General features: G+C 51.4%; 1 protein-coding gene across 1 annotated transcript in view; it reads left to right on the top strand.

The window, feature by feature from the left end:
* The first annotated feature begins 5,440 nt into the window (after positions 1-5,440).
* LOC144141340 (acetylcholinesterase-like) overlaps positions 5,441-26,913 on the top strand; it is a 48,903-nt gene continuing 27,430 nt past the window's right edge. The window contains exon 1 of the mRNA XM_077672933.1: positions 5,441-5,553. The gene's annotated coding sequence lies outside the window, so the exon portion shown is untranslated. The remainder of the gene's footprint in view (positions 5,554-26,913) is intronic.

Here is a 26,913-nt window from a genome sequence, read left to right as displayed (position 1 = left end):
GGCAGGATCCGGATTAGATTCTATGTTACCACTCCGGAACAACAACCTTTTGAGAAATATTACAGTTTTCAACAACAAAAAGCATGGCCATAGGCACGGCAGCACTACCAGAAAGGGATCACTCGAGCGAAAACATTTTTCGTGTGGTTTTATTACCTGCACGATGAAAAGGAACGGATTTCGTCCGAGCAGCATGCTAGCAGTGCCGGCGTGCCCAGTTTAGATATGTTTCCCCGAAGGAACAAGTTAAGACCATTTACAAACTAAAATGCATCATTACGTAACTGTGATGTAGTTGTGTGATTGTTGAAGCATAAGTGGGTGAATGTTTATATGCGCACTTTATGCCTATGGTTTGTATAATACACAGGAAGTGCATTCGTGCGTGTGCTTTTGTGTTCACATTTGTGAACATCAGTTTTCTGGCTATGATTGGAGTGATTGACGCCTCTGTCAGGTCTCATGCGCCTGTTGGAAATAGTAGCGAGGAGGAAGAAGTGGCCCCAGCAACATACCTCTCGAATCATCATCATTGCACATAGTGTTCCATCCTGTCCCATTAAAGCGGCGGCTCCCGTTCGTGGTCCCGACTCGGTCCTTTCCGCGACATGGTGCCGAAACGACGGGAAAAGCGGCTTTCACAGACGTGAGACACCTGAGACGTGAGACACGTGAGACGTGAGACCCTCGAGAAGAAGTTTACGCCGCTGCGTTTGTGTCCTCGTTTGGAGCCGCGCCAGGGGAACTGAACGGTGGAAAGTCCGAGCGGGCTACCAAACAATGACAACGTGAGCCGTGGGGCAAGGACCGTGGAACCTGACGCAGAACGAGCTTGAAGCACGAGGGAACGACCCGACGGGAACGATCTTCAAGCACATGAACAAAAGGCAATCACAATCAAGGCATCACATTCCTCCCATGTAACGACGCATGCTTGATCGTAGCCACCACAAGGAACGCCTAGCGGATTTTCCTGGACTTGCTCCCAACGATCTTTAGGACTAACCAACGCCGAGAAAAACGATGGATAATCTTTTTTATCAACGACTCCAGGTACGTGAAGAAGTAACGGCGATTAATACGAGTTGATCTGCATCTTTCATATGGACCACCCTCGCTAGTGCAGCTCTCTAGCTGGAACCAGTCTTTGATAGAGAAAGAAAGGAAATGGACGGTAAAATCGAAGACCTTGTTGCCATTGACAAGATTGCCGAGGAAATCGAAAGGGCCAAAACATGGGCAAACACCATCGTAACGACAAAATGGAAGTGTTATTAAGAATTTGCGAGCCTGTCTAAAAAGCACAATTCGCGAACGAATGAGACGCAACCTGAACCATGGAGGCCTACCTCCGTTTCCAGATTACGGGTCAAACAGTGAGAGCACGTCTGTCGGCGGCATTACTGAGGGGCGTAACTGACGAAGCATGCAACGATAATCCTATTCATGAGCTTGATAGGCGAACCGGAAAAGGACCTTAAGCGAGAATCGGACACGGGTAATTTTTCAAAGCGCTTTATTTCCTTCAGCACTGCCAGCAACTTGGAACTGCCACAACCCCAAAAGTGAATTACCCGAAAACGACACAGGAAACGACCGCGCCACCCAAAATACGCTACCCCGCATGGTATCTCCTGTCGTCGCGGACAGAAAGGCTTCAACGAATGCTAACGTTGCTGATTGTCGGGGACGTTCAATAACTACTACAAGATAAATACAGGACGCAACGAAAGTGCAAACAGAGAGAAAAAGGGAGAAGCACCAAACAACAAGAAGAAAGGCAGAAGAGGGGCATCTTCTGGATTTTCTGGCAAAAAAAAAAAAGAACCGCTCTCACGGCGGCAGCGAAGAAGGTGCCCCGACGAAAAACGGGGAAACATTCCAAGCAACGATATGCAGGCCAGATACTACACCACCTCAAGGCGTTTCAACGACTTCAGGCGAACTCTTCGCGCGATGAGCTTCCTATGCACTGTTGCCGTGACAAGGTGAGCTATGTGCCCTACCTAACATGGCTCGCCTCTACACTCCGTTGTTTGGGCAGACGGTACCAGCACCGGTGGCGGAAGAAGTGCGCTCGGCGCTGCCCCAGACTGAAATAGGACTGCCCCAACTCGGCTTTGTGTTAACCCCAAACATTGGAACGATAACTCTGTGCTTGATATTATACTTTACCTCTTTTCTTCGAGGTCCGCAGGATGTTGGAAATAGTAGCGAGAAGGAAAACGTGGCCCCAGCAACATACCTCTCGAATCATCATCATTGTACATAGTGTTCCATCCTGTCCCATTAAAGCGACGGCTCCCGTTCATGGTCCAGGCTCGGTACTTTCCGCGACAGCGCCTTTAGTCTTGGCCTCCGCTTCGTTTCGCCAAAAAATCAAATCAAGTCAAATAAGAAAATTAGTAGTGGCTCTGCTATGCCAGGATATACGTAGCGTGAGCTAAAGTTCAGCAATCCAGTCTAGTCCAATCCAGTCCAATTCAGTCTAATCCAGTCCATTCAAGTCCAGTCCAGTCCTGATTGATTGATTGATTGATTTATTGATTGATTGATTGATTGATTTATTGATTGATTGATTGATTGATTGTACGGTTTAACGCGCCGACGCAACGCAGGCGATGAGGCGCGCCGTAGTGGTCGAGTCCAGTCCTGTCCAGTCACTGCTCCTCGCGCATGCTCAGCATGGCTCTTCACGAGCCACGCGATACGGCTATCAAGCGACTCCGGTGCAACGTCAGACTTGCCTACTGCGGAATTGAGGCGCACACCTGGGAACGCGCCGGCGCCAGTGCGTCTGCCGCGGCTATGACGCAACACAATCCAACACAACCCACTTTAATTCAATTAAATACAATCCAAATCTAATCCAATCCATGCCAAGCCAAGCCAATCCAATGCCCCTAGCGCTTGGGCAGAACGGCCCTTCACGGCACACGCGAAACTGCTCAACCTCGGCCAGTGTAGCTTACGCTACAAAAAACCCTTGCTGGTGCCAGGCGGCTGGCCTGCCATACGTGGTTACCGAGGTGAGCGTCCACCATGGCTGCGCATGTCTCCATGTGCATTCGTGGGCCTTGGTGGCGCTTGGAACAGGTACAAGGCGGCGCTGGGCCTCTGTGCGGGACTACAACGCTTGGGAAGTTCACGCGCGCCTTGCACGGGAAATCGCTCCTGTGTTGCGGGGTGGTTCAAAATGCGACATCCCCCCCCCCGCCATTTAAATTTTACGCTTCTGCGCAATTACAGCGAACTATAACTGTAGCGCAGTGTATATCCTGCATGTATCCTGAGTTGCCAACGCGTGATAAAGAACGGCACAAGGTCGCGGGTTTGATTCCCGGCCGCAGCGGCCGCTTTTCTGATGGAGGTGAAAAGCAAAAATGCCCGTGTGTACGAGATTTCGGCGCACGTTAAAGATCCCCAGGTGGTCAAAATTAATCCGGAGCCCTCCACTACGGCGCGCCTCATCGCCTGCGTTGCGTCGGCGCGTTTAACCCCACAATCAATAAAGAACGACACGGAAAGTGGGTGCTAGCGAATACGCGTTCGAAGGCGACCGAAAAGAAGCGCGCAGCATGCCTATTTTTGTCTGCACCCTTTGTTCAGATACGGAAGTAGGCGGCAAATTTTCACTTTGCGACTACCGGACGTCTTCTGCAGGCAGAGCCTAGGTCCTAAGCCACGCATGTCGTGCTTCCTGAGGGCTTTGTGAGCGCCAGCCACCCCTAACAGACGTGGTGCAAGCAAATGGATGTAGAAATTCGGGACTGCTGATTGCTGAACTTTCAAACTGTAGCGCAGAAGACCAGGGGCAAGGTGTATTTCTCCTCTCGTGTGGCCAACAGTGCGTTGGCCAAACTGGTCGATATCATAATGAGCGTCTTCGCGAGCGTAACCGCAACGTGGAAAGTAAAAATGAACAAGACGGGTGACCATGACACCGGAACAGGTGTAAAGGTTGCGGACCGCTCCTTGATGAGTTTTCCGGAGTTGGCAGAAGCAACGACGAGCGCACAGGGGAAATTATTGAAGCAGGAAAGACCGCCAGACTAGAAAGTTTTCGTGTGAGCTCCACTTCAGTCAAAATATCCCAAAAAAGGAGATTGCCGACTTGCCTTCACGCTTGTGTACCCATGAGTGCGTCGTCACGGGATTGTATCGCTTATGTAAGTGCGGAAATCTCGTCCATAAATTTGTTGGATGTCGGCGCTGTGTGCGTCTGCCCGTTCTTTTCCCCTGGCCTTCTGCGCTACAATCTGAAAATTCACAAGTGGAACGAATGCCGTCGTGCGGACAAGTGCTCTCGCCGTTGCAAAACAAACAAGGAGAGAACAAACCAGCACTCCGACTGTCTGTTTCAAAAGTGCGCTGTGCACTACTTTCCATTTTTGAATCTTTGCCATACCGACGTTGTCACGAGGCTTGACACTTCTATGACGAAATATTCGGCATGTGGGCAAGTTGGTATTGACTTAACGTCTGAGGGGCAGCGTACGACGAATACGCGAAAAAAGAAAGACAAGAGGACGCTCGTTCTCTTCTCTCCTGTTTTCGTCTAGAACGCTGCCTTTCACGATGTTAAACACTTCTGTTATCCCTGTTAAATGTAGCTCGAGAGCAAATTTTTGGAGGGACTTCGTCTCAGAATTTTCGCTTTACAGATTTCCGTCGTTGCGATATCACCTGTTTAGCGCTAGCATGGCTTGAGGATGGTGCTTTATTTCTAAAACAGCCACTACCAGTGCAAAAAACCCTGGTGTGTATTTATTTAGGTGACAGAGAACTTGCTCTCTCGACGAAGGTCGCGATTGAAGTTTCCGACGAAAGTCAGGAGATACAGACTATCCTCCTGAATCCGCACCTGACCGCATACCGATTGAAAATAGGACGCATTCGCATACCGCAAGTCGCGTTGCTGAAAGGCTCAATCTCATGCAAACACATCTTCATTGTTGCCCGATGTACGATTTTTCTTTCAACCTAACACAATAGAAGCATGTGAGGAAGTCCTGGCCAACTCTTCCCTCGAGACTCAGCGAGATCCGATTCGAAGATCGGGGCAGCCGAAATGGGGAGCCTGTGGAGAGGGCTCCATTCACTTGCCAGTGTCGTTACTGCCCTTCTGGCTGACTAACATTCCCCGCCGACGGCTTGAGCTTTGCAGGCGGAGCAGGGCACTAAACAGCGCACGCGTCACCTGTTTACGCGCGCCTCCTGCGCGTCACTGGCACTAGGGAGGCCTTCTTTTTCCCGCTCATGTAGTCAGCTTCCTTTCAGACACACACCGTCTGATTGAATCGCTCCGTTTAGTTTTCAAAGCAGCGCCATGTTCCTGCTTTGGGTACAGACACGCATCGTCGGAAGACGGCATAATTCATTCCTGCAGCGCAGGACACGCTTGGCGACTTCCCGCTGCTACCTTCCTACGTTCGCCCTGTTTTGCTGCGCGCCTAGGAAGCCCCAGGAGCACATAACCAAAACGGTGCGCCCCGGATACACGGCCGCACACGTAAGTCCACTGGAGTCCCACGGTCTCTCAACAGCGCGCAGGTGAGAAGTACAGCCAAATTGCTGACACCGACCTGTTTCGCATGTCGGACAACCCTGCCAGCTCATCTGTCAGTTCAGTCAGAGGGTAAAAGCAAAGCGGAGAACCCGTCCCGGTACGGCACCCGGTAGGCGACCAGCGCAATGCGCATGCGCAAAGGCAGCAGGTGCGACGGCCGTGTACCGGGTGCCGTATACCGGGACTGGTTCTGCGCTCTGCTATGACGTATCGTTACGCCACGTACGGCTCTGTAAGAATCTCGCCGACGACTGTGTGTGACCTCCTTACTAGCGCTTCACGTATTTACCGTCATTTGAAGAATCTGCTTAAGAATTTGGTCAAGTGACTCCGTTATTGTCGTAAATTTGCTTTAGGATATGGCGAATGCGTTTTGTTTCTCGGCAGTTTGCTACGTGCTAAAAGCTTGGTTTGAAGTTCCCCTGTTCTTTCCTTATATTTTGTCGGCCCTAATAAAGAAGCCAGAGCTGTGACTTATTTGAGATATGCTAGGAAACGCCGAACTCCTCACATTTTTAACCATGGTCGCAGTTTTCGACAGCCGGGATACCAAAAATCTGTTGGTGCTTCTAGCTTGATTTACGTTTGCACGCGCTCTCAGATACCGGATATAGCGTATAGTTGGCGATTCCTTCAAAAGTTTTTACCAACGATTGCTGCACAGCGAAAGCATACTCGTTCGTTCCTGTTGGTTGTGAAGCGATAACTGAATCAATTGGTGTGCGTTGTTAGAGACAGGAAAATAAGTAAAAACGTAAAAAAACCATAGCGCTTGGCTTACATATTCCTTCGTTGTGTTCTTGTTTTCAGATGGTATTTGCACACTGGGCCCTTCAGTCAGTGAGGTGCGCGCAATACGGGGGCCCACACGGTGAATTCCTATGGGTTTTGTTCATTCTTGTTGAACTATTTGCGTGAAACCTGGCCCTTGCATCTCAAGGTCATGAGGGTTGAGTACGAATAAGTTCGCTTCTACACAAATGGTTTATTATCAACGCTATAAGCGCATACAAAATCGTTGCATTCTGCATAGTATATCTGAGATTGTCGCCCGGCTTAGTCACTCGGACGTCACTTGCAATTTTGTTAAAATTGCGTGAACTGCTACGTCACCATTTTTTCTACACATTTTTGTTTAAGCTGCAACAAACGTTTATCAATCGACTGCGGCTCCCTACAGAAGCAATTTTATTTCTGTATATTTTTCAACCAATCCGTTAACTTCTACATGATGATGATGAACAAACGTTTATTATAGAGCAAAGGGTTGGGGGAAGGAGGGGGTGTGGTCAGCCTCCTATGTCCAGGAGGCCGCGAGAGGACGCCGCCGTCACCGCCCGGTCGACCAGCATGGCTTGATCTTCACGGTCGGAGCTGGTCAGCAACCTCTCCCACTGCTCACGGGAAGGGGTGGGGGTCAGGCGGGGAGGGAGGGGTGGAGAGTGCGGGCATTCAATGACAAGATGGAAAGTGTCTAGTGGGGTATTACATGGTTGACAGGTTTTCGGGTAGAGCGTAGGAGCAATGTGGTGAAGTCGTGTACAGTTGTAATAGGTATCTGTTTGTAGGCGTCGCCAGGTGTATGCTTGGGCGTGCGTGAGAGAGGGGTGCGGCGGAGGATATTTGTAGCGGAGGTGCCTGTAGTGGGTGAGAATTGCTTCAGTGGTGGTCAGAGGTTCGGTGGTGATGTCTTCCGTGGCTGCCGATTCGGATGCTGAGGATACCCGGTTGTGGATCTCGCGGGCTGCAGCATGGGCTGCTTCATTCCCCAGCAGGCCGGTGTGAGCAGGGGTCCATATTATTGTGATGAATAGTTGAGGGGGAAGCTTTTGCAGAAGCAGAATAGCTGCGACAGGAGCTTGTCCACGACGGTAGCGTAGGCATGCCTGTAGAGAGTCCGTAACAATCGTGAGGGGGTGTTCACTGCGGTGCGTGGTAGCGGCGTGAGCTATTGCGATCGATTCAGCGGTAGTGGAGGAGATTCCACGATAGGTGGCAGCAGTCATGGTGGTACCCGTAGAGTCGAGAGCCACAATTGTGGTACGCCGGTCGTGGTGAGTAGACGCAATATCTGTATATCGGACGTGTGGATCCTTGTCCAGTCTTCTTTGTAGCATTCGGACACGAGCTATTCTTCTGCCCCTGTTATGACTTGGGTGCATGTGCCTCGGGATAGGAGCGATGTGAATACGTTGACGCAAAGAAATTGGGATCGGATTGGGCGTATCCTGAGCTCTTGGGGTGTCATGTCCCAGAAGACCGAGCAGGTGTCGTCCTGTTGAAGTAAGTTGAAGGCGATGGATTTGGGTCGTGCGTTGTGCTTCAAGAAGCTCCGAAATAGTATTGTGAGAACCCAATTCGAGGAGTTTTTGTGTGGGCGTAAAGGTGGGCAGATGAAGGGCCGTTTTGTAGGCTTTTCGTACTAATATATCAAGTTTTCTCAATTCGGCGGGTTTGAGTGCAACATACGGCGTCCCATAGGTGATGCGGCTAAGCAGCAAAGCTTGTATGAGCTTGCAGGATTCATTCTCCCTTAGCCCTGCATGTTGGTGGCTTACACGTTTTATCAGATGGGTAAGCTGGGCGCATGTTTTGTTCAGTTGCGGGATAAGGGCGGCACCAGAGCCATCGTGATGGAAAGGAACGCCGAGAATACGTAGAGTAGGCACTTGGGGGATAGAAGTGTTTTGGATTTTCAGATTAGGATTTATTGGGGGTTCAGGAGGTCTACCTCGTGTGCGCGAGCGAAGCATCAGCACTGCAGACTTCTCGGCTTGACAGCGAAGCCCTCGTGGTATGAGATACGTATTGATGGTGTTTATGGCTTGCTGTAGGGTGTCTTGTTGGGCTCCGACTGACCCTTGAGTTGTCCACAACGTGATGTCGTCGGCATAGAAAGCATGGTGAAGGTCCGGGATGTGGTCGAGCTCTACGGGTAGATGAAGTAAAGCAATATTAAAGAGGAGGGGTGAAATGACGGAGCCTTGGGGTGTGCCGCGCGCAGGCATGTTAAAAAGGGGGGTCGAGTGCGGGCCGAGTCGAAGTGTGGCCGTTCGGTTGTGGAGGAAAGCCTTGACGTAGTTGAAGGTTCGATGGCCGCAGTGTGTAGTGGCAAGATTGTCCAGAATTGCAGAATGGTAAACGTTATCGAATGCCCCCTGCACATCGAGAGTCATGATCATTTTGGGATGGCTGCGGCTAAGGGTTTGGATTACTTGCTCTTTGAGTTGTAGCAGCACGTCTTGAGTGGATAGTCCAGTACGAAAGCCAAACATGGTGTTGGGATACTGTCCGGTTGTTTCAAGATGCGTGGTTAGACGTATATGAACCAAGTGCTCAAAAATTTTGCCAACACAAGACGTAAGAGAGATAGGTCGGAGATTGTTGAGTCCTAGGGATTTGTGGGGTTTCGGTATGAGGATGATATCCGATCTTTTCCACTGTTCAGGTAGAGTTCCGTTTTCCCAGTGTTGATTGAAAAGGTCAAGAAGGGCTTGTATGGTTTCGTCGTCGAGATTGCGGAGTAGTCGGTTAGTTATTCGATCGTGTCCAGGGGCACTGTTGCGTGTTAACATTTGTAGCACCTGATGGAGTTCTTCCATGGTGAACGGGGAGTCTAGCTCTGCATTGTCATTTCCAGTATATCGCTTGGAATCATTTGATGGTGGGTATTGGGATTCGTGGCCAAAGATCTTCCGCCGAACGGATTGAAGGAGTTCCTCAGGTGATAAGTCTGAGGTTTGTACTAGGCGGTGAATTTGGTTTGAAGTAACGGTGCGCGTCTGTTCTTTGTCGATGAGAGAGCGCAGTATGTGCCATGTTTTCTTCGTGCTTAGCGTACCTTGAAGCTGGTTGCAGAAAGATGCCCAGTTTTGTTTCTGTAAAATTTTGGAGTAATCTTGGGCTTGTTGGTTTAAGATAGCAATACGTTGCTTTAAGCGCTTATTGTGCTTTTGTTTACGCCACCGCCTAGTAAGACTCTGTCTGGCTTCCCAAATGTGGAGGAGATGTGGGTCTGCTACAGGGTGTTCCGTCGTCAATGATATCGTTGTCGTGTGCTTCCGCAGCCGTTGTTCGAGTGCATCAATCCATGCGGCGAGATTTTCTTGCGGGGAAGGGAGAGGGGCGTTATCTTCGCGGAATTTTTGCCAGTCGGTGATTCGAGCTTGCCCGATTCGTATTGGATTAGTTTGGTAAGTTAGTCTGATGGAGATAATGGCATGATCACTGCCTAAGCGATTGGCTTGGCACGTCCACTGTATTAGCGGGCAGTTCTTCGTAAGGGTGAGGTCCGGAATAGTGTCACGCGTTACGCTATTTCCGATGCGGGTAGGTTGAGTAAGGTCGTTTTGGAGACAAAGTCTATGATCGTGGATGGCTTTCTGTAGGCGCGTGCCTTTCTTGGAGTTTTGGTGGTATCCCCATCCCATATGTGGAGCGTTGAAGTCACCAAGTAATACGAAGGGTGCGTCTCTTGCTACTGTAATAGCTTTTTGGATGAGGGTATTGACATCGCTGAGTTGATGGGTAGGTGGGCTATACACGTTGAGAATGAAGAGTGATGTTGAATTTGTTGTTGTCGGCAGGATTTCTACAAACGTGTTGGGGGTATCAGAGGCAATGATGTGAGTTAACACCGGGAGATGAGCTTGTACAAAAGTAGCCGTCCGGTGGTACGGGTCAGTTGTGAACGTTTGGTAGCCAATCAGTTTAGGTTGCGGGACATTCGTTTCTTGAAGGGCGACTACGTCTGCAGGATCAGATGCGAGGAAGAGATCTAGTTGATGTTTCTTGCTTGTGAAAGATCGGCAATTCCATTGAAGGATGTGCAGCGGTACGGTGGGTTGTGTCTTCATGGTCCAGGTGTAGTCCTAGTGTCCTGGGAAGTGTGTGTTTGTTGGATTGTGTGTGAGGGTGGAAATACGAGCTTGGCTTTTTTGATGATCGGTGTGGCAGGAGAGGACTCGGATTGTTGGTGCGGAATAGGCTGTGCATCCATGGATTCTTGTTCTTCGTTGGGTACGGATAATGTGGCGTGTTCTTCGTTGGGTACGGATAATGTGGCGTGTATAGGAGCTACTGCTTGGTGTATGGTGTTGGTAAGTGTGGCCACCGCGGCCTTTAACTTGAGGTCAATCTCAGTCACGAGGTGTGTTTCGAGGGCAGAAACCTGTTCGGCAAGGCGGTTGTGCCGCTGCAGGAGTTCCATGTGCTGTGCATAGACATATTCGAGTGTCAGTTGTGTTGACTGTGATTGGTGGTTGGTGGGAGGAGAGGGGTTGTCATGGGGGGGAAAGGGTGGAGCAGTGGAAGAGGAGGCAAGAACAGCTGACCAGCTCACCTGGTGGCGGGGCGCTGGCTGGTTGGTCTTGGGTAGAGCCGGGAAGTTGTCCTTGTCCAGTGGCAGAGTCGAAGTGGGCGAGTTTTTTGCGTAAGTCTGATCAGAAGTGCGAGTCGGGGGTCTGATGGGGGGGGCGTGAACGTTGTGGACAGTCCTTGTTTGCAGTTGGATGGGGACCGTCGCATAGTTTGCATTTCGGTACACAATGGTGAGTAGCAGAGGGGTCCACAGTTGCACATTGTCCACAGATGGTCTGAGGGGGTGAGGGGCACACATCTCTTCGGTGTCCAGTGTCTCCACAGTTGGTACAGACTTGCGTCATCCGGCGATAAGGATGGCACCTGACGAGCTCACATCCGAGTTTGACGTAGTATGGGACACGATAGCCGTCAAATGTTAGTAGAACCGACCTCGTCTGTCCCATAAAGCGGGCGTGGACCAGGTAGGGTTCATTGGGGGCTAGGAGTTCATGTAGAGTCGGCAGGTCAATTTCCTCCGAGACGCCATTGATAACGCCTCGCGAGGTGCCCGGGGGAGGCTTCATGTAGGCACGAACTTGGTATGTGGTGGAGAGGATGGTCAAGTCCGTGATTCGGGATATGCGGTCGATAAGATCGATGTTCTTGAATCCGATTACTACCAGGTTTGTCGTGTCTTGATTTATGATAGTTACCTGGCGTATGAATTCTGCGCGACCGAAGCCGGTGGTGGTGAGAAGGCTGTTGGTGATTTCAGATGTGGCCCAGTTTTTGACGCACACGTTGCCGGTCGGTCGTATTACCGCGACGAACTGGTCGGCCGGTATACGCGGAGTAGGAAGTCTTGACGCTTGCGTAGGGGGTGCTTTCTGGTCCGTTTTCAGTTGTTTGGAGGCATTGCGTTGCGATCGCTTGCTGATAACTTGTATCCAAGGGTTTGCCGGTAGAGAAGAATGCTCGCTGTGCGCTGTGAGCGCTGCACGTTCCTCGTCGCCGCAATCCATGGTAGAGATGTCACGAGCTCCGCACGTGGGATGCAGCCGGCAGCTGAAGGCAGCTGCGGCGCGAGGCGAGGCCGATGCTGTTCCTCGCTGTGGCGTTAGGGTTAGCCCTCCGTTGGTGGTCGTGAATTTTGCAATAGACAGGGTTACTCGCCTGTTGGATGGATCACGACGAAAGTGGTATCAGGGGAATCCGTGCATCGTACCGGTTCGATTGGTGGCGAAATCAGGTGGGCAGGAGGTGCCCGTCCGCGGGTGGCGAAGCGAGAAGCGGGAGCCGAAACGAAGCGCGTGTGGCTGTGTCGGCCCCCTAGTGGCGAACCATCTTAACTTCTACATAACTCGTTTCTTTTAAGCTAAGCATACTTTGCATTGAGTAGGTGGTTGTACTGGGTACCAACCATCTGATTTAGTCTGCGCTGACAGCCACGACCCTTCGCTAATATCAGTAACGTCCAGTGTACCACAAGGATCGGTGTTTTAGCAAGCATATTTAACAATATTTATTAGGAACCATACATAACAACCATGTATACCCGCAAGGAAGTAAGACAGAGAGATACCACCTCGTCAAGACTGTTCACAGCATGTCTGGAGAAGATGTTTAGAAAGCTTGACAGTGAATGGGAAACCAGCGCAAAATCTAGTCCAGCGTTGTGTTGTCTCGTCACTCCTTGTGTTTTGCGCCGTCTTTTTCGCTGATTTCCCATGCGTCAGTGTGTACCAACTGGCCCAGAAATCTGCACTTGCTGACTGGGAAAACATATGATTAGGGAAAAACGGGAAATACTTCAGCCATTTGAGGTTTGCGGACGACATAGTCTTCCTGATTGAGACTGCACAACACATGCGAACAATGCTTGAGATACTACAATCAGAAAGCACGGCTGTGGGGCTAAAAATAAATATGAAGAAATCTAATGTAACCAGGAATAAGCATGCCAAAAAACGTCCTCTTCAGCTTAGGAAACGAAATGCTAGAAGTCAAAGAATAAAACTACCTCGGCCAGATGGTCAGTGCTGACCCCAAACACGAAAGAGAAATCCGGCGCGAATAGGTATGGGTTGGGGAGCACTCGGCAAGCACTCACAAATGGAATGTGAGCAACCTCCGTCCCTCCATAGAAAAACCTAGAACATAGTGCACACTACCGGTGACGATATACGGAGCTGAAACTTGCCCCTTACTGAACAACTAGAAAGCAAACTTAGGTCGGCTCAACGGGCCGCGGAACGAATGTTTTTAGGAATAACACCCAGGGGGAAGAACGAGCTACCTGGATCAGAGAACAAACTAGAGTTGAGGTTATCCTAGTTCAAATAAAAAAGAAGAAATGGACTTAGGCTGGCCATGTAGTGAGACGAACCGACAAATGGGGGACAATTGGGTAACAGAGTGGATATAAAGATACCCTCGAACACTGCCGCCTCCAACGCCGCATCTTGGAATCTCGCCGCCCATGGCAAGTTGACTAAGGAAGAATGCACCCTACCGCCGCCTTCAAACCAACACATACCCGCACGGCCCCCTCCCCCACGCCATCCACCCCACCTGGCACTCCGTCACCTGCAAGTACTGTCCCCAACCCTGCAGAGTCTACCATATGATCTGGGCGTGCTCCCACACACCGTCCCTCCCCCATCCCCTCCTCCAACCATGGGCAGTGGGAAAGCAAGCTAGCCAGCCCGGACCCCGGCGATCAGCTTCGGCTGGTGGGAAGGGCCCTCTAGGCAGCGATCTCCCAGGGGCTTCTGGACTGAGAAGACCTTCCATTGCCATGACTCCAGAACTAATACGCAAATAGTTTATTCCTCCTCCTGCCCCTTCGGATGGCCATGTAGTGAGACGAACCGACAATTGGGGTACAAATGGGTGACCAAACGGATACCAAGAGATGTGTCTGGAGAAGGGGAAGGCCATTGGCTCGATGGGGGGATGAAATTGTAGACTTGGCTGGTCGTCGCGTAAGGAGGCGGGCCTCCCGCGCCCACAAATTCTGAGAGAGAGAGAGAGAGAGAGAGAAAGTGTTTATTAATATGAAAATATTTACAGGGCGAAGTTTTGCCTCTCGGTAGAGGGCACAGGTCTCGCCCGGGGAAGACGGAGTGAGAGGGAATTGTTAATTAAGTATGATAACAGGCTATGTACAGACTATGTATAAAAGGCTATGTACAGACTATATACATACGCTCTCAGGTTACCTACAGCCTATTTACACACACACGCACTCACACATACACAGCCACGCACACAAGAGGGCTAACAGACGGCGCCTGAGGCCGACAGGCCAGGGCCGCGGAGTACGGAGACGCAGACGCAGTGCTGGCGTTCGAGCCTCGGGGGCCTTCTTCGTTCTCTTCTTTCTAAGCCCATACAACAGCCGAGCGATAACGATGGTGCTGTTGCGGATGCTGCTACAGATGGCCTGTCCCCTAGTGATCAGGTTGAAATGAGCGATGAAAAGTGCTGAGAATGGACATGAGCTGAGACATAACTGCATATATACGGTAACTATGCGCAAGATGTGACAGAAGAAAGCGCTATAAATCTGTACAGATATGTAAAAACGATGTCCTTGTCATTCGAGATCGGTGGTTCAGTGTTCATGTCCAGTCGGGGTCCTTGCAGCACCGGTAACACAGCGAGTTCCGGACGTCTGGGCTGGGAGTGCGGCAGCGGTCGGGTGGCGTGACGGATGATGCTGTTACACAAATTCCGCAGGCAGTAGTGCATAAGTCCGGGAACAGGGACTCTCGCATGAGTTGGAGAGAGCATGATGGTGCGGGTACGCGCTCGAGAGTGGGCAGGTGCAAGGAGAAGCCAGGGTTTGGGATGGTGCCGATGTCGAACGTGGATTCGTCTAGAAGCAGACAGGGACGTGGAGATTGAGTGACCACGGCGGCGACAACACGCACGGTGCTTTGGACGTCGTTCCCTCTTTCTCGCAGCCAAAGCGAATGCCTTCTTCGCGCCACGGGGCTCAAGGACTGGGGAGAAATTCGCGGGTACAAGGACTGGGGAGAAATTCGCATGAGCAACATTTAGTTGAAACGCCGGGCACATGGAGACCACGGTTGCTGGTGCGAAAACCAATGGCGTGAGCTCTACGCTCGCCTCTAGCAGTTGAAGAGCAACTGTGGTCAGGATCGACAGAAGCACACGACAGTACATGGATTCCGAGAACTGTCGGAGACACTGTGGAGCTCACATCAGGAGTGGAGAACGGCTCTATAGTTTCAGGGGCAGAAGCGTGCCGCTCAAGATGAATGAGTGCGCAATCAATGACGCAAGGTTGTGTCAAGGAGGCACTCGTTGAAGTGTCAGTTCCGTGCGGTGGATTGGGCGTCTTCATTTTGGCGAGCATAGAACGGGTTTTAACGTCTTCATGATAAGTCACGGTGATTGGCAGCGACGGAGACGACGATTTCACAATTGACGACGTCTCAACTGGAGCGCCGTTGTCAGTGAGTTCGGGGAAATCGGTAGGAGGCTCGAGTTTCGGCATATGCGCTGGCAGTTGTGCCTTCGAAGTGGGTGAGCTCGGTTGGGTCGCGAGCGGCGGAAGACGAACCACTGGTATGCTGAGAGAGAGAGAGAGAGAGAGAGAGAGAGAGAGAGAGAGAGAGAGAGAGAGAGAGAGAGAGAGAGAGAGAGAGAGAGAGAGAAATTACCCCACCTTCCCGCGAGAACCCTGTGGAGATGTGACGCATCTTGGGGGTTCACTTGGTGTTCACGTTTACGAAGTTCGGAATAGGCTGCTCGCTTCAATCGCTTGCGTTCAGCATCACGTTCACGCCGCTTCGCAGCCTTCTCTTCAGTGGTGCTACCATTCCTGTTATCACAGTGATCGGTGCTTGTTACGGTTGTGCGGGCGATAGCAGAATTGTTAGGCTCCATTCAACGCATCGATGGAAATCGGAACGCCGCTAGTGGTACGACCGCGGCTATGACGCAACGTGGCGCGGCTATGACGCAACACAATCCAACACAATCCACTTTAATCCAATCCAATCCAAATTCAATCCAAGCCAAGCCAACCCAATCGAATCCAATCCAATGCCCCTCGCGAGAGAGTGTTCGCTATCGGAGAGGAGAGGAGGTGAGCGGCGGAGAGCGCAGCTCGAGCGGCGAGGAGAATGGGGGAGGGGTGTGGACGGACACCAACAACGCCGTATGGAGGGACAAGGCGAGTGAATGAGATGCAGTCGCATCTAAAAGAAACAACTTTATTTATGCTCAGGGATCAGGTGGGGGGTGTGGGGGCGGTCCACAGGGCCGCCGCGACCGCCAGGGCCCGGGTGGTCACCAAATCTTGACTCGATGCCTCCGGGTCGCCCAGCGACTATTCCCAGACGAAGGGGGAAGGAAAGGGGGAAAGGGGTCTGCTGGGCACTCTCACAAAGAATGATAGTGCGTGTTGAGGGCCCCGCAGGCAAGGCATGTTGGGGAGTCAAAAAGGTCTGGGTGGGTGTGAATGAGCTGAGTGCGGTGGGGGAAGATGTGGGTCTGGAGGACGCGCAGGCAGTGAGCTGCGTCTAGGGTGAGTTGGGGATGTGGTGGAGGGTACTGGTGGCGGAGGAGGCGGTAGTGAAGGGTGATGTCCCTGTAATGCAGGAGCCCGGTGGGGCTACCGAAAGGGGCACCGCGTGTTGGTGTAGATGGAGCGGTTCAGGAGCACGTACGCTGCTAGTTCAGGAGCACGTACGTTCGCCACCTCATTAGCGCCTACGCCTGTGTGGGCTGGAGTCCACAACAGGCACACGGTGTCGGTTGGGGGATGGGTGGTCAGAATTTTGAGGGCTTGTGGGGAGATGTTGCCCCGGAGAAAATGGCGGATGGCTGTCTGCGAATCGGAGAGGATGTAGAGGGGGGTGGGGCGCTGGGAAAGCGGGAGGGCAATAGCCTCCTCCTCCGCCGTCGTGGCGTTAGAGGTTGGAATGGTGGCAGTGGCTGTGCTGTGAGGGGAGTGATGCCCGATGACTGCAACGCAGTGCGCGGGCCGGTTGGGTACGGAGCGGCGTCGGTGTAGAGGGTGTGTGACGCTGGGGGGTACTTGTGTGAGTGGGTGACTGCTCGGGCATGCCGGCGAGCTGCATGGTATGTGGGCTGCATGTGTCTAGGGAGAGGGCGGATTTTAATGTGTGCGCGGATGTAAGCTGGTATGGGGGTGGGAGGGGTAGGGAGTGTGGGGGGCGTGGTGTTAATAGCTTGTAGGATATAGTGCCCTGTTGGAGACGAGGCTAGCCGCGTGAGTTGAGACGTGCGGTGATCCTTGAGGTGCTCTCTGATGGTATTGTGGACGCCTAGGGCTAGGAGTCTGTCATTGGGGGTGTAGTGCATGTCGATAGGTTTTTCGCAAAATGGCGGGTGTGAGACGAAGGTAAGGGAGGTAATACATAAGGCGGTTAATGAGAAAGCTGTGCACGAGCGGTAGACGATCCTGCTCATTGAGGCCGTGCTGCTTGTTGGCGATACGCCGTATGAGGTGTGTAGTCTGCGTGGTGTAGCGTTTAATGTATTGGAGGGTGGGTACTGGGGAGCGATTGTGGGTAAGAGTATGGTCCGGGAGGCGGAGTTGCGAGACGTGAGGAACTGGGGTAGAGCGGATGTAAAACTGTATAGGAGCGCTAGGTGGTGGTTTCGAGTGCGGCGGGGCGAATATGCAAGGGCGGATTTTTTGAGGAGAGCAGCTAAGGCAAGGGGCTCGATGTGGTGGAGAACTGTGTTGAGGCCAAGTTGCAGAGTTGTCTCAATACAGTAGTCGGAGCCGGAGTGCACCCAGAGGTTAATGTCATCTGCATAAAGCGTGCTGCGGAGAGTGGGAATGGTGAGGAGGGTGCGGGCGAGGGGTATGAGTTCTACATGGAGCGTTTTTCGCCTGCGAATTCGGTGGAATGAACATCCGCACTTGCGAAGTTCGCACTGCCCGGAAATGTCGTCTACATGGCCTCTGAACGCCGCGATTTTCGCACTTCAGAAACGCATTGTTTGCAGACCGAATTAGGTCTGCCACGAGCGAAGCTTGTTGTAATGTTAAAAAATAAGTTTTATTCTACTTTCTGGGGAAGTTGTTTCATTTATTTATTTATTTATTTATTCGAGTACATACAGCGCCCGAATTTGGGCATTACAGTAGGGGGGGGGGGGGGGAGACATAAAACTTGAAATTTGATACAGGGTATGAATACCGATAACAAAACAAGTGAGCATGCTCAGCTTATACAGTGTGTACACATTCTTGCGAACACGAGGCAATCAAGGAAAAGTAAAACACAAACAGAAATGCAGACAGAAATTGGCATCTTTCACTTCAACAAAAATTGTGATAGAGCATTTTGAAATGAGGGTGGCGGGGTGGATACAATATATTCTGGTAGGTTGTTCCATTCGTGAGTGGTTTTCGGGAAGAAAGAGTTTTTGTAAGTATTTTTACGACATCGGTATTCCCGAACTTTGCGGGAGAGATGTAGGCGAGAGGATACATGAGTGGGATCTTTAATGTACACGCCTTTATTTTGAAGGATCCCCCTTCGAGCATGAAGGGTTCGCGAGCCCGAACCCGCCCGACGAAGTAACGCCGATCCGCATGAGAACAAATCACCGGTTTATTCCGGGAAAACCAAGGTAGGAAAAAACAAACAAAGCAAGTTGGGAGCAATATAAAAAAGAGTACAGCAAGCAAGCACGGAAAGCGCGTAAAGAACACATTTTTTGATAATTGATAATACCCTCAGGGTACATTGAAGTACATTGCAGAGGGGCAGTCGGCGGTTGGCGCCCTGCTTGTCCAGAAAGTTACAGCATGGTGCTGTACACTCACGACGACGTCTTCAGTCACTTGGGCCGACGACGGGTAAAGAGCGTCCGCCGCGGACGCTGGTTGCTCCTCGCTGTCCGGGCGTCATTGCTGTGGCTGGCCGCCCGTCGGTCCCGTCCGCAGCCCGCGGAAGCAGCCGCTCTCGAGTGTGCCCCGGTGCGCACTCCCCCAGCGCTCCTATGAGCGCCGCTTTTACGCCACTCCGTTGGTTGTGCGCATGTTCCGGGTTGTATGCGCACTACACGTATTTGTCCCGTCTCACTGTTCATCACACACGCGCGCACGGGCTCATGACGCACTGACGCCACTACCGCTGTTCGACGCGCGCACTTCACCGTTATCACCCTGCGCGTGCGCTCGTAGGGGCTGCGTCCCTGCAATTTAAACCAGTGCTACCAATATAAATATTATGAAATAGATTTAATCTTACGAATTTGCGTCTGTCCTGCAGGAGAGGCCAACCCAAATGTTCGCAAATGCACGAAGAGCGGTTAGTGAAATGATAGTTACCAGACACAAATCGCGCTGCTCGTTTCTGAACCCTTTCTAGCGCATTAGTACATATTTTAGTGTCTGGATCCCAAGCCACACAACCGTACTCAAATTGAACGAACGTTAGAAAGATAGAGCATTTCCTTTAGCTTGGGTGAGGCCTGTTTAAAGTTACGTCTTAGGAAGTTCAATACACGGCTCGCTTTGGCACCGACGTATTCAATGTGGTCGTTCCAGGATAGGTTGCTCGGAAAGAAAACGCCTAGGGCCTCATATTTAGACACAATTTCCAAACAATTGTCTCCTAGAAAGTAATTCGTATTTAGAATGTTCTTTTTGTTTGTGAAGCGAACGGTATTACATTTTGAAAAGTTGGTGCACCATGATAACACAACATTTAGATCACTTTGTAGTTGAGCAGAATCTCGAGCAGACGTGACGTCACGATATATGCAGCAGTTATCGCATACATGCGCATGCGACTGGATACTTGTTGGCTTATGTCATTTATAAATATCAGAAAAAGAAGGGGTCCCAGAACAGATCCCTGGGGGACCCCTGATAACACATCGACTTCAGATGAATACACTCCCTCGAGAACAATCCGCTGTTTTCTACCAACAAGATACGCTTCAAGCCACTTCAGCAAAGAGGGAGGGATATTTAGAGCAGACAGCTTAAGTAATAATAAATTGTGTGATACAGAATCAAAGGCTTTTTGAAAATCTAAAAATACACAGTCCACTTGGCATCCATTGTCGATCGAGGCAGCTATATCATGACTAAATTCGATTAGTTGAGTATCGCAGGACAACCCTTTTCTGAAACCGTGTTGCGTAGTGCAGAAAAAGTTATTATCTTGAAGATGGGAGATTAAATTGGTATAGATAATGTGTTCAATCTATTTACATATTACACAAATTAGCTAGATCGGTGTGTAATTTTTTGTTCGCGTTTTGTCTCCAGCTTTGAAGATAGGGGCAACGTTGGTTTGTAGTAAATATGAGTTTATTAGCTGTTTCATTTAACAATCGCCAAATATTTTTTCAATATACGCACACATATCAGAGAAGACAAACACAGCAAGCAACCCTGGGTTCGCTTTTTGTGCGTGCCTAGCACATTTTGGTGTACTTCGGACGGGATTTATTCGGTGTGTGCGACATGCGCGGACACCGATTAAGCATTCGTTGAAAACGGCGCCCGACATCGTGTTGTGAACACGCCTACGTTTGTGTTGGTGCGCCCGCGCTTACGCCGATGATGATGATGATGATGATGATCGTTGTGGCCAGACACCCTTTGTATCGGGCGGACACCGAAATGTCCAAGCCAGGTGAAAAAGAATACACATACAAAAAGAAAAAAAAAACGGCTGAATGCCTAAAGTCAGTGTACCGTCCCCACCTGCGAGAAAACTGCAGTCTTGTGCATATGGCACACTGCATGCGTATGTACGTCCACTGCACTGTCACTATTCACTGCAGTTCACTCGTGCGTTCACTGCACCGTCATCACAGCCGCACCCAGCCGAACCGATCGCTGCCAGAGTTGCAGTCGTTCTTTCGTCGTGTGTACATCCATGGCATTGTCGACGCCGTCCTCAAACCCTAGCGCCTGTTGTACAGTGGCGTTGACTCTGGCGGGTGGGCGCAGCTTGTGCAGTGCAGCACCAGGTGTTCCATGCTTTCCTCGTGGTCGCCGCATGCCCTGCACTTTGCTGCTTGTACCTCTGGTGTGCTGTCGTAGCGCCGGCAGTACAGCGGTACAGCAGCGTGCGCAGTGCCCCCGCACGGGCCTCGAAGAGGAGTGTGCGGCCGCTGCTGTTGTCGCAGACACGCATCCGGCCTATATCTTGCCTGTGGCTGCGGTATAGGGGTATAGTTCCAGGGTAAACTTTTGGTGCATTGCGGTCTGCCAGTGAGCGCGTTCCTTCTCTTTCACTCTGGAGAGCACCTTCTCCGTGATCTTGCGCGTATGCAAGTAACGCCATCTGGTTGCTAAGCGTGCAAACGGTGATGTGTTGTGGAAGTAGAGGAGGAAGAAGGGGGCGTGCACACTATCACCATTAGTAAATAAAAGGAGGTGGAAGTGCGTTCCCAGTTCTGCCCTACCCTGGCGTCCTGGTTTCTTGCGGTTCACAACAACATTGGTGCAAGAAACCCGGGAACGAAACCCCCTCGACGACTCGGAAGTATCCGACCTTGGGTTCAACAACGATGGAAGCCAGAGACCCCACCGATGCCGACGGACGTGCCTACATACCGAAGGGCCCATGAGAACTGTTTACTACAGCGGAATCTCATCGCGTGTTGTGGAATTTGGGTGAGTCAATCGAGAGCCGCATTTCACTGTGGAAGAATATGACGGCGGACGCGGGAAAAGAGGACAGTTTATTGAAGCTTCCTGCTATCAGAATCATTACCATAAAACGACAGGCACTTCGTGCACTAATACAGAATATTCGAGCAGAAGCCCTTGCCGCAGTGACCTGCCCGCAGCCCAGTGGCCTAGCGCTCAAAAGCCTTCTTTATCGCCTCCAAGAACACGAAGCCAAGCTGAAACAGCTTGACAAAGAGCTTGAGCCCCACGCAGCCCCCGAATGTCTCGAAGAGGAATTTAACACATGCTTTGAATATGAGGAGATTATCATCGACACGAGAACAAGATTACGGTGCGCCTTACAAGACGGGATTACAGCAGAATATCAGCGTACTGCTGATGTATTATCCGGCATCTCCGACTCTTCGCTCGTAAAGAAGTCTTCAGGTAATCGTGCTCCGCATAATTCAATTCCGACACCGCCCATTACAATCGAGTACCCCGCTAATGAAGCCGTTCCGGGTGAAGCTTCAGCAGAAGATTTCCCAACTAAAAACCGTGAATTTATTCGTCCCAAGCACTCAGAGAAAACACCTAACGACAGAGACCAATGCCAGCGTGAGCCACCTTCAACAGTACTCGGCCAGGAGCAACTCCCACGGGGCCCGGATTATGACATGCTTCAGCGGATACATAGCGCACGCAAGGCAGCAGCAAGGATAGGCCTGAAGAACCGAGCCAAAGCCCTTTCTCCTTGCCAAACGTCATTCGCATCAATCAGACCTTCTCCCAAGCGCTCGACCCGTTTGGCAGTTCAACTGAGGAAGCGCATCAATGACTGGACACTGTACGAACGTGGAAAGTTTAGGAGACCACCGAAGTCCTTGATTAGGCGCACCAGACAGACAAACCCTCGGATGCAACAGAAAACTCCTCTGTTAAGCAAGGACCCCACAGCAGAAGAATACAGTGAAACCAGCACGTGGGATCTACACAAGTATCATCATCGACGGCTTCTGATCCCAAAGAAAATCGGCGAAACTCATGAGGAACTTACTTTCGTCCAACAAACTGTGATTGTTGTCGACAAGTCCGGAACTGCACACAAGTATGTTTGTCGGAAGCGCAATCGACGCTACAAACACCGCTGGAAGATCAAGCTGCCCTGATGGAACTGGACGAACACAGAAAGTGACTATGCCAGTGAAACGGACTACAGGGACGGGACAACTAGTTTATTCACTCTGTTGGGGCGGGGAGGATGTTGTGAAAGAAGATGTTCTCCGATCCCCGCGCATGCTGCCATTATCATCATCATTATGTAAATAGAATTCATGGTTCCCTCTGCACGTCCCGGCCCTTTGTCTCCTAGTTTTCCACAACAGATGCCGTGACGTGCCCTTGACATTCACCTAGCTGTGTTCCTATTGGCCGCAAGTTCCGGTCCCTCTACCACCTCCACGCCGCGCGAGCGGCGTTCGCCGGGGATGCTCGATCGTTTCAAACATTTGACACTTTGCCGCAGCAACGGAAAATGGTCGAATTCGCAGGGAAAATGGCACCATGTAGAACGGGCTTTAGATTAAAAAGCATGGGGGATAGAACAGCACCTTTCGGGGTGCCTCTGTTTGGCATGGTGAACCCCGCACGGGGCACCTTGAGCAATCTTGGTGACGGTACTGGCGATACCGCGGACCCCGAGCCCCCAAACATAAGCTGGATCCAACCGTGGCGATGTGTTTATAGGTGGAGGGTTAGAAACCACGAACGGTGGCCGTCGGAGCCCAGGTCAAGCTCCGGCGGATGGGCTCCCTGTCTGTTTACCAGGCAGGGAGCTCCGGGACCTCTCAGGCTATCAGGGTAAGGTTTGAGAAGAAAGTACCCCCGTCCCCTGCTTCTATACTATGATGTATGGCATTCTCTAACCCCCCCCCCCAAACGTGATCGGTCCCTGAAAAGGGGCCGCACCGAAGTATCTTTTCCTTCATTGCCATCTTTGACATTTCCTGAACCAGATAATTTTTCTCGATTTCTTGTCATGGAATCCATCAATCCAACCCACCCTCTTGCATCTCAGTCAGTCTTCTTGATTGCCAAGTATCTTGAAGCCATAGTAGGAAAATCGTATAAGTGCAAAAAACAAAGGTCTGGTGAACTCCTAATCGAAATAAATGACAAGCAGCAGTCTGCAAAGCTTCTAGCTCAGACTAGACTGGCTGATCTCGACATCAGGGTCACACCCCATCGGAGCCTCAACAGCTCGCAGGGTGTGATATCCGAAACAGATCTCCTGAACGAAACAGATGCGGATCTCCTTGCCGGCTTGAAGGATCAGGGCGTCACTGCCGTGAGACGCATCACTATCCGCAGAGACGACAGGGAGATTCCCACTGAGCACATTATCTTGACTTTTGACCGCGCAGTTCTTCCACAACACATACATGCAGGTTTTATCCGTTGCTCCATCCGTCCGTACATCCCGAATCCGCGGCGCTGTTTTAAGTGCCAGCGGTTCTGGCATGGTACAAACTCTTGCCGTGGCCGAACGACGTGTGCAAAATGCGCGGCGCACGATCATCCGACTGACAACTGTCCATCCGACACCCTCTGTTGTGTGAACTGCGGCGGTCCGCATGCAGCGTACTCCCGCAAGTGTGAAAAATTCCAACTGGAAAAAAAGATAATCAACATAAAGGTAACTGAGAACATCACCTTCCCAGAGGCGCGAAAGAGGTTCGCCTCTTTCCCCCTGGGGAGGTACGCCGACGCGGCTCGCCGGGGGGCGGAGCGGCGTCTGGTGTCCACAGGGACCCAGTTCAGCGAGTCTGACCTGGTCCCTTCCTCCCCCCCCCCCCCCCTGGGTTGCCTCTGGCAGCCCAACCCGCCACCACGCCGCTTGCTGAGGCAGAAGCGGTTGTGGTGGCAACGTCTTCCGTCGGGACCGGTGCCGCTCCCGCCTCTGTCTCCCCATCCTCCAGTGCGTTGGAGGGTACCGAGGTGATGGACACCACGGGCCCCGCACCGGCTCCCACCGCCACCGCACCGCCCGTGCCACCTCTGGCACCCCGGACGCCCTCGGCGGTGGCGTCTCAAACGAAGGGCTCCCGAGGGGGGGCCAAGTCCGGGGGGCCCGTCGGACATCCGACGATGAGATGGATGTCGGGCCGTTCCTGCTTGCAACGCAGCGCAAGGAGCGGCCACCGACTTCCAAGCCTACAGACAGGCCCAAAAAGCCCAATCCCAGAGTAACAGCCCCGAAAGACGACACATGAACACACACGAACACACACACTCCAGTCATTCTTAAATTTAAATAATGGGAACAGAAAACATCATTCAATGGAACTGCAGAGGCCTCCTTAAAAATCTTGACGATGTGTATGAGATTCTGCATGCCAGTCAGCCAAGTATCATGTGTCTGCAGGAAACCCACCTCAATTCTACGATGTGTATGAGATTCTGCATGCCAGTCAGCCAAGTATCATGTGTCTGCAGGAAACCCACCTCAATTCTAAACAAACAAATTTCTTAAAGGGGCCCTGAAAGGCATTTTGAGCACACTAAATGAACTAGCGCAATCGCTAGATTGGGTCGCCAACGTCACCTGTGCCAAGTATTACTCTTTTACGCGCAGCGGAAAGCTCACACTTTTGTTGCAAAGTTTGTCGCTTTTTTCTCACCCTTTCCTTCGTGTTTTTGGACGCCGCCATCTTCACATGTCTACATCATCGATTCCCAGATGTTCGTCATGAGCTAGACATCCTGCTATTGGGCGGCTTTTTCACGCACTTCCGGCAAAGAGATGAGTCGTCTGCTCAGCGTCGGCTCGCCGGCTGATCTGCCAGCGGAGTGCCGGAGTGCTTTGACATTTTACGACAAACGAAACAAGAGTAAACAAACGCTTAACCGTTTGTATTGAATGCAACACGGCCATAACACGACGGGGATTTTATCTTACGTGAGTACGTACCATAAAGAAAGTCCCGTGGCACTTCTTTGGTGCAATCGCAGAGAACGCCCTGAGCCGAATGCCCGGGTTTGACGCGTACATTTTATTCAACTTCAAAACAATCCAGAGATGCGTTTCGAACGAACGCAACGTCACAACATGCGTTGCAAGTCTGAACCGCGATTGACAGACGATGAGTTACCTCCTCCTGCCCGTCGTAAATTCGGCACTCACCTCACACCGAGTTTGCGGGGACGAGCAGCAAGTCACAACTCTGGCGCGCAAGCGAGAAGGCTTTTAGCCAGGCACACTGCACATACCCCATGCGAGGTTGAGTGGTACGTCGTTCGAGAAAGATAATCCAGACCATGGGAAGCACTATCCACCCGCAGAAGTACAATGTCGCATTTCATCGCGAAACGAACGCGTCCACAACACACAGGAGGCGATGCACACACACACACACACAGGTTCGGTCGCTGCATTGGCTTAGCTGCAAGCTTCGTTCGGACAATCAGCGATGCTACGACGATACAGAGCTGCGTGAGGACGACGTGTTAACCACTTCAAGTATTTAAAAACACAGGGGCAAAGAACTAGGTTCATCGGAAGCAAAAAACCTTTCCTCCATTATAGTGCCTGAAATATACTGGCTAGTGTGCCAATTTACCTTGGTGTGCCGAGGGCGGGCTCCAGGCGGGCGCCGGGAGCGATGTACGCGGCCGTCTGCCGCTTGGGGCGCTGCCGTGCGGGAGTGTGCGCGTTCATCCGGCCCGAGCAGATCGCGCGGTTACCTCCGAGCTGCGTAGCAGACGGCAGCGGCAGAAATTTCCATTCCCGCTTGCGACGAAAGCGAGCGAAAGCGACGGGAATTCTGTCGCGCAACCAAAATTTGTCCCGACCATTCGACAAAAACGATCGTCGCGCGACAAAGCGACGGAATTCCTGTCGCTCTCACTCGCTTTCGTCGCAAGTGCGAACGGGCCTTTATGCGCAATCTCCGCCCCACATAAAACAAGCTCTTGCTTGTCGCCTGGGCATACGGTTGGTATCTGACTACGTTACACTGTGCTTGCCAGTGTATTTAAACGATGTCACTAGGTTTGAAACGTACGCGCTCGGCGTGCAGCTTTGTAAACGCAAGCGGTTTCACATACGCACGCTATTTTGCTGCTAATAGAGTTTTAGTACAGCGTTTGTGGCCTTTGCATACGCTAAACGCTAAATTTTTGCGTCCCGCTACGTGACACCGCGATGGGAGTTTTAGTAGAGCGTCTCATCAGTTTGGCGTAGCGACACACTAATGCATACGGCGCCATCTGTCGAATGTTTTCCGAAATGTCTCGCCGGCTGATCTGCTAGCGGAGTGCCGGAGTGTTTGGACATTTTACGACTATCCAAACAAGTGCAAACAAACGCTTTCCCGTCAGTGTTGAATGCAAC

The sequence above is a fragment of the Haemaphysalis longicornis genome, unplaced genomic scaffold, assembly GCF_048455015.1.
Source record: "Haemaphysalis longicornis isolate Haplotype H1 unplaced genomic scaffold, Haemaphysalis longicornis Haplotype H1 scaffold_6, whole genome shotgun sequence".
NCBI classification, from domain to species: domain Eukaryota; kingdom Metazoa; phylum Arthropoda; class Arachnida; order Ixodida; family Ixodidae; genus Haemaphysalis; species Haemaphysalis longicornis.
This window is presented reverse-complemented; position numbering and strand designations above follow the sequence as displayed.